Raw genomic sequence first — 22,350 nt, 5'->3', positions numbered from 1 at the left:
CCTGAATATAATACTGCCAACCACTGTACCCCCTGAATAATGCCAACCACTGTACCCCTGAATATAATACTGCTAACCACTGTACCCCTGAATATAATACTGCCAAATACTGTACCCCTGAATATAATAATGCCAACCACTGTACTCTATTAATATAATACTGCCAACCACTGTACTCCATTAATATAATACTGCCAACCACTGTACTCCATGAATATAATACTGCCAAATACTGTACCAACCACTGAATCATCCCATACACCCCACGCACTCCATCCTCAGTCTCCTCATCACCCCATATACCCCACACACCCCATCCTCAGTCTCCTCATCACCCCATACACCCCACACACCCCATCCTCAGTCTCCTCATCACCCCATGCACTCCATCCTCAGTCTCCTCATCACCCCACGCACCCCATCCTCAGTCTCATCATCACCACATGCACTCCATCCTCAGTCTCCTCATCACCCCATACACCCCATGCACTCCATCCTCAGTCTCCTCATCACCCCATGCACTCCATCCTCAGTCTCCTCATCACCCCATACACCCCATGCACTCCATCCTCAGTCTCCTCATCACCCCATGCACTCCATCCTCAGTCTCCTCATCACCCCCATACACCCCACGCACTCCATCCTCAGTCTCCTCATCACCCCATATACCTTAAGCACCTCATCATTATTACACAGCTGACACACCCACATCAGGGCTGCCGTCAGAAATGTTGGGGCCCCTTACACAGGTCAAGGCCTCCTTCAACCCCTCCCCGCCCCCAAGTAATTTTTAGATTGCATATACTTATCAATGCTGTGCCATAGCACAGAATTGATCAGTGTTATTGGCGCTACCTTACTACAGGCTGTTGAAGCTTTCTGCACTAAAAGATGCACAGATCAGACGAGCCGGAGGCAGATAGGTACCCTCCGCTGAGTTGATCGGGACACCACAATTTTGCTGTGGTCCTGATCAGCTCCTCTGGGCTATCTGGCAACCTATTTTCATACTTTTAGATGCTGCAATGAACTTTGATTGTGGCATCTAATGTGGTTAATGCTGGACATCACCCTGATTGGTGAACTCTGGCATTAGCCACATGTCCCAGCTCTAACCAACCGGTTATGAAGCACAGAGCTGGAGGGGGACAGGACGTACATTTACACCCTGCAACCTTAAGGAAATACACATATACAGCCTCATATGCGTACACAGCCTCTATATACTCATACACAGCGCCAATACACACATATAGTCATGGCCGTAAATGTTGGCACCCCTGAAATTTTTCTATAAAATTCTCACAGAACAGGATTGCAGTAACACATGTTTTGCTATACACATGTTTATTCCCTTTGTGTGTATTGGAACTAACCCCCAAAAAAGGGAGGAAAAAAGCAAATTGGACATAATGTCATACTTTAATGTCACAAATTATTGGAACCCTTTCAAAATTGTGGATAAATAAGATTGTTTCAAGCATGTGATGTTCCTTTAAACTTACCTGGGGCAAGTAACAGGTGTGGGCAATATCAAAATCACACCTGAAAGCAGATAAAAAGGAGAGAAGTTCACTTAGTCTTTGCATTGTGTGTCTGTGTGTGCCACACTAAGCATGGACAACAGAAAGAGGAGAAGAACTGTCTGAGGACTTGAGAACCAAAATCGTGGAAAAATATCAACAATCTAAAGGTTACAAATCCATCTCCAGAGATCTAGATTTTCCTTTGTCCACAGTGCGCAACATTATCAAGAAGTTTACAACCCATGGCACTGTAGATAATCTCCCTGGGCATGGATGGAAGAGAAAAATTAATTAAAGGTGTAAACGCAGGATAGTCCGGATGGTGGATAAGCAGACCCAAACAAGTTCCAAAGATATTCAAGCTGTCCTGCAGGCTCAGGGAGCATCAGAGTCAGCGCGAACTATCAGTCGACATTTAAATGAAATGAAACGCTATGGAGGGGACCCAGGAGGACCCCACTGCTGACACTGAGACATAAAAAAGCAAGACTACATTTTGCCAAAATGAACTTGATTAACCAAAATCCTTCTGGGAAAACGTCTTGTGGACAGATGAGACCAAGATAGAGCTTTTTGGTTAAGCACATCATTCTACTGTTTACCGAAAACGGAATGAGGCCTACAAAGAAAAGAGCACAGTACCTACAGTGACATATGGTGGAGGTCAATGATGTTTTGGGGTTGTTTTGCTGCCTCTGGCACTGGGGGCCTTGAATGTGTACAAGACATCATGAAATCTGAGGATTACCAACAGATTTTGGGTCGCACTGTACAGCCCAGTGTCAGAAAGCTGGGTCTGCGTCCGAGATCTTGGGTCTTCCAGCAGGACAATGACCCCAAACATACGTCAAAAAGCCCCCAGAAATTGATGGCAACAAAGCGCTGGAGAGTTCTGAAGTGGCCAGCAATGAGTCCAGATCTAAATATCATTGAACACCTGTGGAGAGATCCTTAAATTACTGTTGGGAAAAGGCGCCTCTTCCAATAAGAGACCTGGAGCAGTTTGCAAAGGAAGAGTGGTCCAACACTCCGGCTGTGAGGTGTAAGAAGCTTATTGATGGTTATAGGAAGACACTGATTTCAGTTATTTTTTCCAAAGGGTGTGCGACCAAATATTAAGTTAAGGGTGCCAATAATTTTGTCCAGACCATTTTTGGAGTTTGGTGTGACATTATGTCCAATTTGCTTTTTTTCCTCCCTTTTTTGGTTTAGTTCTAATACACACAAAGGGAATAAACATGTGTATAGCAAAACATGTGTTACTGCAATCCTTTTCTGTGAGAAATACTTATTTTTCTTGAAAAATTTCAGGGGTGCCAACATTTACCATTATGACTGTATATGGCACTGAATACATAATCTGAGACTTTAAAACCTCACTTTTAATACTTCTTCTAAAAACCATATATCAAAAAAGAAAGTGAATAGAACTGTATTTATACATATCTGCATCTATTTCCGGCCACCATCTTAGTAGCCATATTAATACTTGCCACCTGTTCACACCGACCATATATGCACACTTGCCTGAGTGAACTTCCAATTTTCAACATCAATGTGTTAGTCTTATATACAATCATGTGTTCCATGTCCATCGCAGGAATCCTTGTCAGTTATTTTATGTATTTGCATGTATTCAGAATTAGTAGTGTTAGTTTTGTAGTCACACTCATTATTAGTATATTATTGAGAGTTTTAGCACACTCCAAAACATCAATGCATAAATCCTCTCTCTGGCAGACTACATTCTCAGTCTCTTACTGCATGCTATCAAATGAATGGCATTTAACCCATAGAGTGCATACAACATAACTGTTCTGATGGCGGCCATAACACATACACACACACTACCCCTATATACACACACACATGGCCATCATACACAGCTTCTATATGCACATACACTGCCTCTATATACACACATGCATCATAAATATATACACTGCCTCTATATACACACACAGCCATCATACACACATACACAGCTGCTATATGCACACACTGCCCCTTTATACACACATGGCCATCATACACATACACAGCTTCTATATGCATATACACTGCCACTATATAGACACACACTGCCATCATACACACATATCAGCCACTATACACAAACACTGCCACTATATAGACACACACGGCCATCATACACACATATACAGCCACTATATACACATACACTGCCACTATATATACACACACTGCCATCATACACACATATACAGCCACTATACACATACACTGCCACTATATAGACACACACTGCCATCATACACACATATACAGCCACTATATACACATACACTGCCACTATATAGACACACACTGCCCCTTTATACATACATGGCCATCATACACAAACACAGCTTCTATATGCATATACACTGCCACTATATAGACACACACTGCCATCCTACACACATGGCCATAAATAAATACACTGCCTCTATATACACACACTGCCCCTGTATACACACATGGCCATCATACACATACACAGCTTCTATATACACATACACAGCTTCTATATAAACATACACAGCTTCTATATACACGTATACAGCTTCTATATACACACACTGCCCAATTATACGCACACATGGCCATCATACACATACACAGCTTCTATATATACATAGACAGCTTCTATATACACATACACAGCTTCTATATAAACATACACAGCTTCTATATACACATAGACAGCCATCATACACACACACTTTGTCCCCATATACACACACACACACACACACATACACAGCCATCATACACTGCCCCCATACAAGTAAGTACCTGTGTGCAGTGTAGTCTGCTGCTCCGCTCCTCTATTGCAGGCAGTGGGCAGGAAGAGGAGGAACACGTGATCTGACGTCACTGGCCAGCTGCTACTACAGGCCCTGCTGGTAACTGAGAGCCGCGCACAGGCATGTCTCATACCAACTGCAGCCCCTGACATTATAAAGTGACAGAGTGCTGCCCTCCGGACGGCGCTCCCTCTCGCTCCAGCCTCGCTGGCCAGTCTGGGCAACAGACAGGGCAGGGCTGGAACATAAGAAAAAAGAATATGATGTAGTCAGTCAGTGTACAGTAAGACTCCCCCCCCCCCAGCCGTCAGTGAGTGACAGTCACTCACTGACTCGCAAGAAAGAGTGTTGGGGCCAGTTGGGCCTCCCTGAGGGTCCGGGCCCCTTACTGGGGTACCGGTTGTACCCCCCTGATGACGGCACCTGGCCTGTCCGTCTCGCCCGGCCGGTTTAAAGGTAAATTACTGCTGTCAGCGGCAGGTCCGGGACCTGTTGCTGCAGCATTTAGTATGAAGTACTGGCAGGGGGCCCTGCAGGGGCCCAGACTGTGACCTGGGCCACTAGGTGGGCCCCCTAACACGCTGGGCCCCTGTGCAGCCGAACCGGCTGAACAAGTGATATGTCCGCCCCTGTGTCAACATCATCCTGGGAGGGATAATACACTGCACTACAATAGAAATAAAAATCCCTATCATCTATATCTCAATGGGTTCCATCTTTTCTTTTGTTCTTTTTTCTAATGCGGTTTTATAATCCCTGAGACAAGTAGTTCTGGCCCTAGAGTGTTATATATTAGCATCTGTAGCATGTATAAGGGACATGTTATCATACCTGTGTCTTTTTATAGGTGAATAATGCCCGGTGAGAGGGTGAAAGGGACCTATACCCCCGTCAGCTGCAGGAAAGGAACAAAGAGACAGGTAATTAATATTTATATTAATTACTGATAAAAATCAGGCTAGATACAACATCTAAACCTGCAAAGATGTCATAGTCTCTACCTTATACATGAAGATATATGTGTTTTTAATAAGTACATCGTCTACAGACAGCTTTTTATATAACACAACCATGTCTCAGGTACAGAGATTAGGAACATTTATGATTTCTAATATCTGTTTTTATTTGTAGTAATCCCTTTTTCAATAGACTGACCGCAGATTTAAGACATAACTGTACTGTAAAGAAAAATCTATAAGTTAATGTAATAAATCACATACTATAACTGATTATTGCCATTTAAAACTATGAAAAATACATTATGTTGATTATAAAACAGAAATACAGAATGGAGACAACCGTCTGTGGCTCAAGCTCGACTGCCCATTTCTTTGAGTGGCCCCTCAATGTTCTGGAAACGGGTGGAGGACATTGTCTCCATTAGAATGGGTCCCCCTAAGATGCTTCGGCTGTTGATCTGAAGTGCATTCTGTGCTTTGGCATCTCGGGGGCAAACTGTATTTCTGTTATTAATTTTTAGTTTAGCAATTCCCACCGCAACATGGTTAACCTCTATCCTAAATTTCTGCACAAAATTGATAAAAGACATTCCAAGAAATATTTTGCCAAATAAAAATATATAAAATATTGATGAAGTTGATGAATAATAATAACAACAAAAATAACAGTTTTTTATTAAAAAACAAATAAACAATAATAATTTATCAAATATTTTGCTCCTGCCCCCTTCCCCAAAAATAAAAAAACATATATTACCCTTAAAATTTATGAATAAAGAAACAAAAAATAACACATACCCCAAACATTGCAAACACAAAACCCCCAAAAACCTAACAATAGTGTCTGTCAACATCATCCTGGGAGGGATAATACACTGCACTACAATAGAAATAAAAATCCCTATCATCTATATCTCAATGGGTTCCATCTTTTCTTTTGTTCTTTTTTCTAATGCGGTTTTATAATCCCTGAGACAAGTAGTTCTGGCCCTAGAGTGTTATATATATTAGCGTCTGTAGCATGTATAAGGGACATGTCATCATACCTGTGTCTTTTTATAGGTGATTAATGCCCGGTGAGAGGGTGAAAGGGACCTATACCCCCGTCAGCTGCAGGAAAGGAACAAAGAGACAGGTAATTAATATTTATATTAATTACTGATAACAATCAGGCTAGATATAACATCTAGACCTGCAGAGATGTCATAGTCTCTACCTTATACATGAAGATATATGTGTTTTTAATAAGTATATCGTCTATAGACAGCTTCTTATATAACACAACAATGTTTCAGGTACAGAGATTAGGAACATTTATGATTTCTAATATCTGTTTTTTATTTGTAGTAATCCCTTTTTCAATAGACTGACCACAGATTTAAGACATAACTGTCCTGTAAAGAAAAATCTATAAGTTAATGTAATAAATCACATACTATAACTGATTATTGCCATTTAAAACTATGAAAAATACATTATGTTGATTATAAAACAGAAATACAGAATGGAGACAACCGTCTGTGGCTCAAGCTCGACTGCCCATTTCTTTGAGTGGCCCCTCAATGTTCTGGAAACGGGTGGAGGACATTGTCTCCATTAGAATGGGTCCCCCTATGATGCTTCGGCTGTTGATCTGAAGTGCATTCTGTGCTTTGGAATCTCGGGGGCAAACTGTATTTCTGTTATTAATTTTTAGTTTAGCAATTCCCACTGCAAAATGGTTAACCTCTATCCTAAATTTCTGCACAAAATTGATAACAGACATTCCAAGAAATATTTTGCCAAATAAAAATATATAAAATATTGATGAAATTGATGAATAATGATAACAACAAAAATAACAGTTTTTGAATAAAAAACAAAAAAACTAAAATAATTTATAAAATATTTTGCTCCTGCCCCCTTCCCCCAAAAATAAAAAAACATATATTACCCTTAAAATTAATGAATAAAGAAACAAAAAATAACACATACCCCAAACATTGCAAACACAAAACCCCCAAAAACCTAACAATAGTGTCTGTCAACATCATCCTGGGAGGGATAATACACTGCACTACAATAGAAATAAAAATCCCTATCATCTATATCTCAATGGGTTCCATCTTTTCTTTTGTTCTTTTTTCTAATGTGGTTTCATAATCCCTGAGACAAGTAGTTCTGGCCCTAGAGTGTTATATATATTAGCGTCTGTAGCATGTATAAGGGACATGTCATCATACCTGTGTCTTTTTATAGGTGATTGATGCCCGGTGAGAAGGTGAAAGTGACCTATACTCCTGTCAGCTGCAGGAAAGGAACCAAGAGACAGGTAATTAATATTTATATTAATTACTGATAACAATCAGGCTAGATATAACATCTAGACCTGCAGAGATGTCATAGTCTCTACCTTAAACATGAAGATATATGTGTTTTTAATAAGTATATCGTCTATAGACAGCTTCTTATATAACACAACTGTGTCTCAGGTACAGAGATTGGGAACATTTATGATTTCTAATATCTGTTTTTTATTTGTAGTAATCCCTTTTTCAATAGACAGACCGCAGATTTAATACATAACTGTACTGTAAAGAAAAATCTATAAGTTAATGTAATAAATCACATACTATAACTGATTATTGCCATTTAAAACTATGAAAAAAACATTATGCTGATTATAAAACAGAAATACAGAATGGAGACAACCATCTGTGGCTCAAGCTCGACTGCCCCTTTCTTTGAGTGGCCCCTCAATGTTCTGGAAACGGGTGGAGGACATTGTCTCCATTAGAATGGGTCCCCCTACAATGCTTCGGCTGTTAATCTGAAGTGCATTCTGTGCTTTGGAACCTCGGGGGCAAACTGTATTTCTGTTATTAATTTTTAGTTTAGCAATTCCCACCGCAACATGGTTAACCTCTATCCTAAATTTCCTACCCCAAACATTGCAAACACAAAACCCCCAAAAACCTAACAATAGTGTCTGTCAACATCATCCTGGGAGGGATAATACACTGCACTACAATAGAAATAAAAATCCCTATCATCTATATCTCAATGGGTTCCATCTTTTCTTTTGTTCTTTTTTCTACTGCGGTTTTATAATCCCTGAGACAAGTAGTTCTGGCCCTAGAGTGTTATATATATTAGCGTCTGTAGCATGTATAAGGGACATGTTATCATACCTGTGTCTTTTTATAGGTGATTGATTGTATTGATTGATTGATTGAGTGTATATTGTTCAGTGTATATAAAGTTGTTCAAGTGTATAGGACCTTCCTGGGTCATGTGATACTGTCATGTGATGTACCCAGAGTTCCCTGGGTACAGGACCTACAGGTTTTGCAACCAATGTGCTGTAATCCAGCCTCCTTAGAATATAAGGGGCTGTAGTCTCTAAATTCACTTAATTCCTGGCACTCAAGCAAGCGCAATCAGCATATACTACTCAATTCATCTCAGCTAGGCCAAAGCCTAAAGAACCTGCAGCCACTTCAAAACATGAGTTATCAAGTTATATCTACAAATTCCTAGTGACTACTATTCAACTCAATCATACAATTAGTAGCACAGTGGCCGGCAGAAATCTCAATACTACAAGTCCCAGCAAGCCTGCAAGGTATCCTGCATCCCGGTTGCCTCTAGGGAAACTGCATCATTGTAAAGACTGTTCCATGAGAAGTTTAAGTAAAAGTTCCAGTTATCTCATAATTCCTGCTGTGGACATTCAATTATTTCCTGCCGTTTTTGGGCTGGTTGTCGGCAGGGCCTTCTACAGAAAACAATCGCACCCTGGTGTCACGACAAATTAGGGGTTAATACCACCTTACCCCACAGGGTTAATGCCACCAGACCCTGCAACACCATTGCCTCACCCCGCTTACCACACTTTACTTTTTTGAGACTTTATTGGTTTGGGTCTCGCTTGCTTCTCTCCGCTCGCTGTAGTCGACCATTTTTCATTTTATTTGGGATGTCCTAGGTGTTTGCCAAGTTTTTGTTACAGTGGGTCGTAAAAATAAAAAATTTAAATTCTATTGTAACTCCTGATTTTTTATTTTTACAAGGGGTTAACGCAGAAAAAGCACCATAAAATTTGTTACCCAATTTCTCTTGATTCTGGAAATACCTCATATGTGGATGTAAGTTGGGGGCCATGTTGCCTTTACACAGCCCCCATGGTGTCAGAACAGCGGTAACCCCCCACAAGTCACCCCAGTTTGGAAACTGCACCACTGCAATTAACATTTATACCCCACTTGCATTTGACAGATTTTTGGAAGATTGCTTTGCATCCACATATAGGGTATATCTGTACTTGGAAAAAATAGGGTTACAAATTTTGGGGGACTTTTTTCCTTTTGCCCCTTATGAAAAAGAAAAGTTGGGGGTTGCACTAGCATGTTAGTGTAAAAAAAAAATTTTTTTTTACACTAATATGCTGCAGTTGACCCATACTTTTAATTACCACAAGCAGTAAAAGAAGAAAAAGACCGCCAAAATTTGTAACACAATTTCTCTCAAGTACGGATATACCTCATATGTGGATGTAAAGCGATCTGTGGGCACACAACAGGGCTCAGGAGTGAGAGAGCACCATGTTCATTTGAGGCCTAAATTAATGATTTGCACATGCATCCTTGCAGAGGTTCTAAAATAAACGCAATAGTAAAAACAACCACATTTGACCCCATTTCGGAAACCACACCCCTCAAGAAATGCAACAAGGGGTGCAGTGAGTATTTACACTGCACTGGTGTTCAACAAATTTTAAGAACAGTAGGCTGTGCATATGTAAAATTTTATTTTTCATATTACGGACCACCGTTCCAAAAATCTTTCAGACACCTGTGGGGCGTAAATGCTCACTGCACCCCTTGTAATATTACTTGAGGGGTTTAGTTTCCAAAATGTGGTCACATATGGTATTCCACCCAAATCTCACACAAAATAAACTAAAATTTATTTATGTAAGAAACACTTTAAAGTAGGTAAATTTCCATGACCAATAATACTGGTATACAAGGAGTAAATATATACCACAACACAAAAACTGGATATTTTCTGATCTGCGGCGTCCTCTTTCCTTTTCTTCTTTGTCTGGATCAGACCTCCATGTCGATCTCTTACCATCTGCAGGGCAAACATGTCAGACTCCACATTTTTTCAGTGTCCTCCCATCTATAGGCCCACAAACTGTAATAATCCCCTTCAGGTAGGTAGGTAGCCAGGTAAATAGGTAACTAGGTAGGTAGATCAGGAAGCCAGATATGTAGGTAAGTGACTAGCCAGGTAGGTAGGTAGGTAGGGGGCTAGCAAGGTAGTTAGGCAGCCATATATGAAGGCCAGACATGTACATAGTTAGGTGCCAGGTATGTAGGTAAGTAGTTAGGCATCCAGGTATAAAGTTATTTAGCCCCCCCTTCCCTGTTGGTATAGACAGCGGAGTTAACCTCCCCTTACCTGTAGATATAGACAGCAGAGTTAACTCCCCTTCCTTGTAGGCATAGGCAGCAGAGTTAACCCCCTTCCCCATAGGTGTAGGCAGCAGATTTAACCCCCCTCCCCTGTAGGTATAGGAACAGAGTAGATCCCTCCCCCTTTCCCCATAGGTATAGGCATCAGTTAACCCCCCCTTTCCCCATAGGTATAGGCAGCTGTTAACCCCCCCCCTTTCTCCATAGGAATAGACAGCAGTTAGTTCCCCCCCCCCTCTCCCCATAGGTACAGGCATCAGTTAACACCCCTCCCCTTTCCCCATAGGTATAGGTAGCAGTTAATCCCCCTTTCCCCATAGGTATAGGTAGCAGTTATTTTTTTCCCCTTCAATATTTCTTTATTGAAAAAATGTATCATTTACATTTTAATAAATAACATTTTATACATTGAATTTCAAGATGTTGTCTTTTTTCCCACCCCCCTCCCCTACCCTCACCTTTCTCCCCCATGACATATCTCCCCTTACTGGGTGGACGGGAGGCAGAGGGACAACACATTCTCATTCTATTAATATTTCCATTATACTATATCAATTCATTTTCTTTTCTCTTTGCTTTCCCTTCCCTTTCTCTCTCTTTTCTTTTCTTTTTTTTTCCATTTTAGATCTTTTATTTGTATCTTCCCAATTATTTCTACCCGCTTTTATTCTTGTGTCCCCCTGATTCCCATCCCCCTCACATAATAATAATGAAATAATAATAATAAAAAAACCTATAATTTCTTTCTTTTAACCAAATAACCTTCCTGTCACCTCCCTCCACTCCCATACCTCTGGTTTAGTTGGGGTCAGCCATCTCCTGATTATTAATAATCTAGCATAAAAGAGCATCATCAGTAGTTCCTTTCTTTCTTTTGTTGTTTTATTTACTTTTCTATCATCACCCAAGATAATCAAAGCTATATCATCTTTTATAGCATATTTAATTTTTCTCTCGATATCATAAATTATTGACACCCAATATTCTTGTATTTTTTTCACATTCCCATATAATATGCAGGAATCCCGCGTTTTTCATTTTACATCTTAGACAGTTGCCATTTTCCCTCCCACCAATCCTGAAGAGGAATTTTGGTTTATAATAAATTCTATATACTATGTTCCATTGTATCAGTTGATGGTCTAAACTTGGGGAAATTCTTTTTATATTCCTGAATACAATCATCCAACCGCATTTATTTCTCTCACCTAATTCTTCGTCCCATTGTAGGAAGCATTTATCTTTTAAGTTATTTTTTTTATTTTTCATTATTTTGGTATAAATTACTGCCATAACTTTCTTTACAATTTTTCCCTCCTCCATTTTTCTTATAGTTTCAGTTACTTCCACTATCCGATTACCACTGTCTCTTAGTGACCCGCATATGGCACTTTTTAAACCCTGAAATTCCAACCACATACCTTTTCCTAATTTAAATTCTTCCTCTCTCCACTTTCTTAACTCTCCTTTTCTCCACACGTCTCTCAAAATGTTACATCCCCTACTTTGCAAGTTGTTAGCTTCCATCTTAGCTACCTCTTTCAAGTTTACATTATGCCAAATTGGCGCTGTCTCTAATATTCCCGTTTTTTTCATTTATTTTTTAAAGTTTTCCCAGGTTTTACAAATCCCTACTATTATAGCATTTTCCTTCCACCTCCCTTCTTTTAACTGGCCTGACTGAAGAACCTGATAACATTTTCGTATTTACCTTTAGTTTTTTCTTTGATATTTTTAAAGATTCCAAATCTCCTCCACTCCACCACATAGTACATCTGTCTTTCTAAAAAATATCCCTGTATATCAGGAAATTTAAGTCCTCCCTTCTCTCTTCCTTTACTTAAGTATTCTATTTTTATCCTCGTTCTTTTCCTTCCCCATATTAGGGCGTTTAGCATAGCTATTATCCTTCTAAAAATTCCTTTCTCGCACCAGATAGGGGCCGCTACGAAGATGTATAATAGTTTTGGTAGAATTACTGTTTTAATTAAGACTATCCTCTCTGCTCTCGTAAGATTCAGTTTATTCCATGTTCTTACCTTGTTTTCCAATTTTTTTTTATCAATGGGTATGTGTTTATTTTGTGATATTCTCCTATTTTCCCAGATATCTGTACACCTAAATAAGAAAAACGTTCTCCTTTATCCAGGATTCTAAGCTCCTTAATGATTCCCAGTTCTACTTTACCTAATGGAAGTAGCACTGATTTCTCCCAGTTTATAACCAAACCTGCATAGTTCCCATATTCCCCAATCACTTCCATAACCTTCTCTATGGAGTTTTCTAGCTTTTTCAAATATAATAATAAGTCGCCTGCGTATATTGATATTTTATCCCCATCCCCCTCCACTCCAAATCCTTTTATTTGCTGATCTTCTCTGACTTTAACCGCTAGGGGTTCGAACACTAGCGCAAAAAGTAGAGGAGATAAGGGGCATCACTGTCTTGTACCCCTGGTCACTAAAAAACTCTCTGATCTTTTCCCTTCTATATTTATTCTAGCTTCCGCTCCATTATATAGCATCTTGATCATTTCTATATAATCCTTCTGACACCCATATTTTTCCAGTACTCCCCATAGGAACTCCCACTCCACAATGTCAAACGCTTTACTTGCGTCAAGTGACATGATGGAGTGGGTTCCCTCTCTTCCCTCCACCGACTGTACTCCAGTAAGGGTCCTGTAGATATTATGCTTGGTCATCCTACCTGGGATAAATCCGCATTGATCTTCATGCACCAGTTCCCCTACCTTTTTTTCCAAACGCAATGCCAGAGCCTTCGCCAGGATCTTTACATCCGTGTTCAATAATGATATTGGACGATGTGATTCCATTTCTTTCTTATCTTTATTCGGTTTCAACAGTAATATTGTTTCTGCTTCTTTCATTGTTTCGGGTAAGGTTCCTGTTTTTAAAGAACTATTTATAGTTCTAAGCAGGGCTGGGATAAGGATTCTCCTAAATTTCCTATATATTTCAAACGGGAACCCCTCCGTGCTGGGACTTGTGTTCCTTTGATCTGATTTAAAGCTTCTTCTAACTCCCTATGGGTCATTGGGCCCCCCGTTTCTTTCTCTTGTTGTATTGATGTCATAGCGAGCACTCCGGTCCCCGCCTCCGGACCAGAGCGCCCGCATTCTCGCCTCCTCTCTCCGGGATCCCGGCGTCTCCCGCTCGGACATACCGACCGGGAGCACGGGATTCCTTGTGTCGGGGATGCGGCTGCCGTGGCGGCTAGTCCCCACTCAAGCGCCGCGTCCCTGTCTAACTCAACCAGCACCTCGCTCCATATGCCGACTCGCTCTGCTTCTCGGCATGCGCGTCCCCGCTCTCTAGGGCGCGCGCACGCCGCCTTCAGTAAATTTAAAGGGCCAGCGCACCATTGATTGGTGCGCTGGCTAATTGTTCCCTGCTCCTTCCCCATAAAAGTTACCTGCCCCTTCCTGCCCTTGCCAGATCTTTGTGCCCTAGTGCCTCTGAGAAAGCTTTCCATATTGTGTGTATTGCCTTGCCTGTTGCCGAACCCGTTGCTACCGCCTACTCGCCTTTGAACCCTTGCCGCCTGCCCTGACCTCTGCTTCGTCCGACTACGCTCCTGCTGCCTGCTCCCTGTGTACCATGCCATATCAGCTGCCAGAGAGGTTGAGTTGCTACTGGAGGATACGACCTGGTGGTTACCGCCGCAGCAAGTCCATCCTGCCTTGCGGCGGGCTCTGGTGAAAACCAGTAACCACTTAAAACCGGTCCTCTGGTACAACCCGCGCCTTCCCCTCTCTGGTCAAGAGGATCCACTACCAGTCCTGCCGGTAAGATCCGGCCATGGATCCCGCTGATGTTCCTCTGCCAAACCTAACGGACCTCACCTCCATTGTGGCCCAGCAAGGTCAGCAGCTAGCCCAGCTAATCGCCATGCTGCAGCAGCTCCTGCCGTCTCAGCAACAGCCAGCTCCTCCGCTTGCATCTGCTGTATCTCCTCCGCCCGCAGTTGCCACCGGTTCCAGAGTCCGCCTATCCCTGCTGGACAAGTGTGATGGAGATCCCAAGCAGTGCCGAGGGTTTCTGTCACAGTGCTCTCTCCACCTCGAGATACTGTCTGACCAGTTTCCTTCCGAGTGAGCCAAGGTAGCCTTTATCCTCAGTCTGCTCTCCGGGAAGGCCCTGGCCTGGGCTACACCGCTATGGGACCGCGCTGATCCTGCCACCTCCTCCGTCCAGAGCTTCTACCAAGAGTTCCGGAATGTTTTCGAGGAACCTGCCCGGGTTACCTCCACAGAGACTGCCTTACTAAATTTGTCCCAGGGAGGCTCTACTGTGGGTGACTACGCCATTCAGTTTCGCACCCTAGCCTCAGAACTGAACTGGAACAATGATACCCTTTGTACCACATTTAAGAAGGGACTTAACAGTGAAGTAAAGGACGGCCTGGCTGCACGTGAACTACCTTCCACCCTTAGTGACCTCATCTTGTTGGCCACTAGAATCGACAAGCGTTTCGCCGATAGGAACTCCTTCTTGAAAAAGGAAACGCTCAACCAAGACGCTACCCTCCTCTGACTCCCGTTTTTCAGCGTCTACCTCAACCTCTCTCCGGGCCTCCAGCCGTGGAAGCCATGCAGGTGGATCGTTCACGCATGACTCCGCAAGAACGAAGCCATTGCAGATACGAGAACCTGTGTATGTACTGTGCCAGTACTGAGCACTTCCTGCGAGACTGTCCTCTTCGTCCACCGCGTTCCAGAAAAGCTTGCACCTAATAAACATGGGAGAGGCGTTGCTAGGTGTGGATTCCTCCTCTCCACATCTCATCATATCCGTGCAGTTGTTCCTCTTGGATTCCGGTTCAGCCGGCAACTTCATTCACGCCTCCTTGGTTGACAAGTACCGCATTCCGGTTGTCCGCCTAACTAAGCCTCTTTTTATTTCTACGGTTAACGGTGAGAGACTCTCTGTCACTGTGCAGTTCCGTACCCTGCCACTGCAGATGGATATTGGAATTTTTCATACAGAGACTCTAGAGTTCCTAGTCCTTCCCTTCTGCTCCTCCGAACTCCTCCTGGGTCTGCCATGGCTACAACGTCACAGTCTTGTTCTGAACTGGTCATCCGGTGAAACCTGCATTGGGGCCCCTGCTGTTCGGACCGGTGTCTCAAGCCTGCTCCTGTCAAGCGACTTTCGCAAGTTTCTCCGCCTCCAGGACTGCCTAAACCATATCATTGCTTTGCGGATGTCTTCTGCAAAAAACAAGCCGAGGTCCTTCCTCCTCACAGACCCTATGATTGTCATATCGACCTTATGCCTGGTTCTACGCCATCCCGGGGTAGAATTTATCCTCGGTTCCCTCCTCCCTTGCATAGACTACAGAGGACTCAATAAAATCACAATTAAGAACCGTTACCCTCTGCCCCTAATCTCAGAGTTATTTGAGTTCGTATCCGGGAGGGCGACGAGTGGAAGACCGCCTTTAACACAAGAGACGGTCACTTTGAGTACCTGGTGATGCCCTTCGGCCTCTGTAATGCACCAGCCGTCTTCCAGGAATTTGTCAACGATATCTTCAGGGACTTACTCTACTCCTGTGTGGTCGTATACTTGGATGACATCCTTGTCTTCTCCTCCGACCTGGACCAACACCGGGTCCATGTGCGACAAGTGCTTACCCGCCTGAGGAGAAATCGTCTATACGCCAAGATCGAAAAATGTCTTTTTGAGCAGTCCTCCTTGCCTTTTCTTGGGTTTCATTATTTATACTCAAGGACTTCAAATGGACCCCACCAAGCTCTCGGCGGTTTTGGATTGGCCACGCCCCTCTGGACTCCGAGCCATACAAAGGTTTTTGCGCTTCGCTAATTATTACAGACAATTCATCCCTCACTATTCCACTCTGGTGTCCCCAATTGTGGCCTTGACTAAAAAGGGCGCTAACCCTAAATCCTGGCCTTCCCAAGCTGAAGAAGCCTTCCAGTCCCTGAAGGTCACCTTTGCCTCAGCACCGGTTCTCTCTAGACCTGATTCCACCAAGCCCTTCTCTCCCGAAGTGGATGCCTCCTTGGTGGGAGCCGGAGCCGTGCTCACACAGAAATCTTCAAAGGGCAAGACCTTAACTTGTGGCTTCCTTTCTAAAACATTCTCTCCCGCGGAGAGAAATTATTCCATAGGGGACAGAGAACTGTTGGCTATTAAATTAGCACTGGAGGAATGGAGACATCTTCTTGAGGGAGCCACCCATCCTGTGAATATCTTTACGGACCACAAGAACCTGGCCTATCTTCAGTCTGCTCAAAGACTAAATCCTTGTCAGGCTCGCTGGTCTCTGTTCTTCGCCCGTTTTAATTTTGAGATCCATTTCCGTCCGGCTTCTAAGAACATTAGGGCAGACTCTCTGTCTCGCTCTTCTGATGTGGCGGGCGACGAGTTAACACCTCAACACATTATCCCACCAGAACGCCTGATTGCAGTCGCTCCTGCGGAACTGAGCCATCTTCCTCCTGGCAAATCCTACGTACTTCCACGTCACCGGGTGCAAATTCTCAAGTGGGGCCACGCTTCTTGCTACTGGAGGATACGACCTGGTGGTTACCGCCGCATTAAGTCCATCGCCTCTCTGGTCAAGAGGATCCACTACCAGTCCTGCCGGTACGTGACAACCTCTCATTCTTAACCACTTTTCCCCCAAGGTCACCGCTCCTTCTCCTGTCACTGGGTCCTCTGACGTCTTCTCGGTAAAAGAATGCCTTGCCTCCAAGGTCGTCAGAGGTAAAAAAAAAAAAAATTGTTGACTGGGAGAATTGTGGCTCCGAAGAGAGGTCTTGGGAGCCTGATAACAATATCTTCAACAAGGAGCTCATCCATAGGTTCCTGGGCTCCAAAAATAGGGAGAGACCTAAGGGGGGGGGGGTACTGTAACACCGAGCGCTCCGGGTCCCGCGGCTTCCCCGGAGCGCTCTCGGTGTTCGGCTTGTAGCAGCGCTCTGGTCACTGTCCCTGACCGGAAGCGCTGTCCCCCTGCCTGCGGCGGGGATGCGATCCGCTTGGTGGGCTGTCCTCGCCCGCAGGTCGCATCCCAAGTGACTTACCAGTCGGGTCCTGCTGTGTCTTCCTCTAATTGTGTCTTCCACTAATTGGTGCCTGGCCCAATTAAGTTAAATGCATAAATACTCACTTCCTTTTCCTCCCCTTGCCGGATCTTGTTACCTTGTGCCAGAGAAAGCGTTTCTTGTGTCCCTTTGCCTGTGTATCCAGACCCTTTGCCGTTGCCCCTGACTACGAAACGTTGCTGCCTGCCTTGACCTTCTGCTACGTCTGACCTCGCCTTGCCTTGTCCCTGTGTACAGCTGTCAGTGAGGTTGAGTCGCTATCGGGTGGAATGACCTGAGGGTTACCTGCCGCAGCGAGTCCATCCCGCTTTGCGGCGGGCTCTGGTGAAAACCAGTAACCTCTTAGATTCCGTTCCCCTGGTATGGCCCACGCCATCGCCTCACTGACACAGGGGATCCACTCCTGAGTCCTTCCTGCATACCAGTCCGGATCCTGACACCTGGCTACCCTGTGGGAAGCCCATAAATTTGTAGTCATTGCATTGCTCTGGGATCCTGCCTCAAGAAGGATGCTTTGGCTCTCTCCCGGGATCTTAAGGCAGAGATTCGTAGATTAGAGGCATTGTTACTGTCCTCGCCCTCCCTTTCAGTCTTGCGGAGGCTAGTGGCTGCCCAGGCTCATCTGTGGGCCTTAGCCCTCCATAAAGTGGAGCGTCTCATACTGAGCATCTTATACTAAGCAGTGGTTTTATGAATGTGGTAATAAGGTCCACAGTATGTTGGCTCGGCACCTCCATTATCGTGCTGCTGCCCAGTCTCCCTCGGCTCTCAGGAACTCTTCTGGCACTCTTCACGATCACCCTGATGATGTCTTCCTTCTCTCTATTCCCTCCCCTCTCAACTCCAGTCTGACCTGGTGCAGTGTGATCTCTCCTTTCTGTGGGCCTGTGACCTGCCATTCCTGTCAGCTACTGATGGAGCCTCCTTAAATGCTCCAATCACCTTGCAGGAGCTTCAGGAGGTGGTTCAGTCCCTTCCTTCAGGGCGCTCTCCTGGGCCAGACGGGTTCACTTATCTCTACTATCGGACGTTTGCTTCTCAACTTCTTCCTTGATGGGTGAGAGGTCCTGCAGTCGCTTTTATATTCCCTGATCACTCTCATTCCTAAACTGGACAAGGATTGTTCAAGCTATCGGACTATCGCTCTCCTTAATGCTGATTTAAAGGTGTTTGCCAAGGTTTTTGCTAACTGTCTGTGCTGTTTTCTTCCCTCCCTTATCCATAAGTAGTGTTGCTCGCGAATATTCGCAATTCGAATATTATTCACGAATATCGCATATTTGCGAATTCGCGAATTTCGCGAATATAGCGCTATATATTCGTAATTACGAATATTCGTTTATTTTTTTTTTTTCCTTCACAGTACACATCACAGTGATCATCCCTCTCTGCTTCCAGCTTGTGTGGTGTAAAGAAGGCTGTAATACTACTGTGTGAGACTAGCGTGCAAAAATCCGCATATGCGAAAATTAGCATATGTTAATATTCGCATATGCGAATATTAACATGCGCTAATCTTCGCATATGCGAATTTCGTATTTGCTAATTTTGTATATGCTAATATTCACATATGTTAATTTTTGCATACGCGGATATTCGCATATGCGAAAATAAAACGAGGGTATACCGAATATGCGAATATTCGCGAATATATGACGAATATTCGTCCATATATTCGCGAATATTCGCGAATTCGAATATGGCCTATGCCGCTCAACACTATCCATAAGCACCAGGTGGGTTTCATCCCCAGTCGTCAGGGTGCGGACAACACTAGGAGAGTGGTGGGTCTAATAGACTTGGTCAATCGGCGCTCGGAGCAGGCTTTGGTGCGGAAAAGGCCTTAAATAGGCTAGGTTGCGCTGAGGGGCCTCTACTCCTGCCCTACTGCCACTATCAAACTTCCTCATGTCACTTCCTCTAGCTTTCCTCTTTATAATGGCACTCGACAGGGGTGTCCGCTGTCTCCCCTGATTTTTGCTCTTTGTATTGAGCTTCTGGCTGCTCTAATCCAGGAGACCTGGATATCTCGGATTTGTAGCTGCATGATTTCAAAAGCTCTCTTTTTGTGGATGATGCTCTTCTTACTCTGACCCATCCCCTGACATCCCTTCCTAATCTCTACAGGGTCCTGCAGTCCTATGGGGTGGTCTCGGGCTATAAGGTGAACCTATCTAAGACATGGGCGATGCCCTTTAATCTCAAGGTGTTTCTCTCCACTCTTCTTCGGGCTGATTACTTCTTTAAGTGGTCTCCCTTTGCTGTTAAAGGGGTACTCCTGCTCAGTGTTTGGAACAAACTGTTCCAAACGCTGGAGCCGGTGTAGGGAGCTTGTGATGTCATAGCCCCACCCCTCATGACATCACGCTCCACCCCCTCAATCCAAGTCTATGGGAGGGGGTGTGACAGCCGTCTTGCCCCCTCCCATAGACTTGCATTGAGGGGGCGGGTCAAATGCTGAGCAGCGGAGGACCCAGCCAATTTTCACTGTAGGACCCGGCCACTTTATGAACATCTGATCACTTTCAATTTAACCATTAATATCTCTGGGATGCTTGTACCTTTCATTCTGATTCCGAGACAGTTTTTTCGTGACATATTCTACTTTATGTTAGTGGCAAAATTTTGTCGATGCTTGCATCGTTTCTTGGTGAAAAATTCAAAAATTTGTTTTTAACTTTGAAGCTGGACAGTCAGTGGCTGTCCAGAAATGCTGGGAGTTGTTGTTTTGCAACAGCTGGAGGCTCCATTTTGGAAACACTGATGTACAATAAGTTTTTCATTTTTATTGGGGGGGGGGGGGCAGTGTAAGGGGGTGTATATGTAGTGTTTTCCCTTTATTATGTGTTAGTGTATTGTAGTGTTTTTAGGGTATGTTCGCACTGGCAAAGGTTTACATTGAGCTTCCCGGGGACCGAAATTCCCATGGGCGTACGGGTACGCCCTGGGTCCTTAAGACCCAGGTACAGAAGGTGTATCCATACACCCTGGGTCCTGTACAGGTTAAGTATCTAAGTGTCCTCCTTACCCCTTGATAGTCTTCCTTTTATTCCACTAACTTCCCTCCTTTGTTCAGTGCCCTTAGGACGTTAATTATTTAGTTAATTAGGACGTTATATTTCATTTTTTGTCCGTATTGCAGCTGTTAAAATGATGGTCCTTCCCATGCTACTTTACATTTTTGAGACTTTATCGGTCTGGGTCCCGCTTGCTGCTCTCCGCTCGCTGTACTCAACCATTTTTAATATTATTTGGGATGTCAAGCGGGACCGTTTGCTTATGTCCTAGTTGTTTGCCAAGTTTTTGTTACAGTGGGTCGTAAAAAAAAAAAAATGTAATTCTGTTGTAACCCCTGATTTTTTATTTTTACAAGGGGTTAATGCAGAAAAAGCTCCATAAAATTTGCTACCTAATTTCTCTTGATTCTGGAAATACCCATATCTGGATGTAAGTCGCCTTTACACAGCCCCCATGGTGCCAGAACAGTGGAAACTCCCCACAAGTCACCCCAGTTTGGAAACTGCACCCCTGCAGTGAGCATTTACACTCCACTTGCATTTGATAGATTTTTGGAAGATTGCTTTGCGTCCACATATGGGGTATATCTGTACTTGGAAAAAATAGTGTTACAAATTTTGGGGGACTTTTTTCATTTTGCCTTTTATGAAAAAGAAAAGTTGGGGGCTGCACTAGTTGGGGGCAACACCAGCATGTTAGTGTAAACATTTTTTTTTTTTTTACACTAACATGCTGGTGTTGCCCCATACTTTTAATTTTCATAAGCAGTAAAAGAAGAAAAAGACTCCCAAAATTTGTAACACAATTTCTCTCAAGTACTGATATACCCCATATGTGGACGCAAAGCGTTCTGCGGGCACACAACAGGGCTCAGGAGTGAGAGAGCACCATGTTCATTTGAGGCCTAAATTAGTGATTTCCACATGGATCCTTGCAGAGGTTCTAAAATAAACGCAATAGAATAAACAACCACATGTGACCCCATTTTGGAAACCACACCCCTCAAGAAATGTAACAAGGGGTGCAGTGAGCATTTACACCACACTGGTGTTCAACAGATTTTTTGGAACAGTAGGCTGTGCATATGTAAATTACATTTTTGATACTACAGACCACTGTTCCAAAAAACTTTCAGACATCTGTGGGGTGTAAATGCTCACTTCACTCCTTGTAACATTCCATGAAGGGTTTAGTTTCCAAAATGGGGTCACATATGCTTTTTTTTTATTTATTTTTTTTTTTTTTGCGCTTATGTCAGAAGCCACCCCTGAGCAAATCACCAATTTAGGCCTCAAATGTACATTTGCTGTCTCCTGAGCCATGTTGTGCACCCACACAGGGACGTGCACAGACATTTTGAAGGGCAGGGGCTCAAGTAAAAAAAAGAGGGCACTTTTCATAAATTAAAAAACGTCTGCCAGACTTAATGGGCAAACGTACTGCGGCCCAGGGACACAGTGGACTCCCGCCGGGCCTCCT

Source organism: Hyla sarda, chromosome 3, assembly GCF_029499605.1.
Source record: "Hyla sarda isolate aHylSar1 chromosome 3, aHylSar1.hap1, whole genome shotgun sequence".
In the NCBI taxonomy this organism is placed as follows: Eukaryota; Metazoa; Chordata; class Amphibia; order Anura; family Hylidae; genus Hyla; species Hyla sarda.
The sequence above is the reverse complement of the archived record's forward strand: the minus strand, read 5'-3'. Positions refer to the sequence as shown.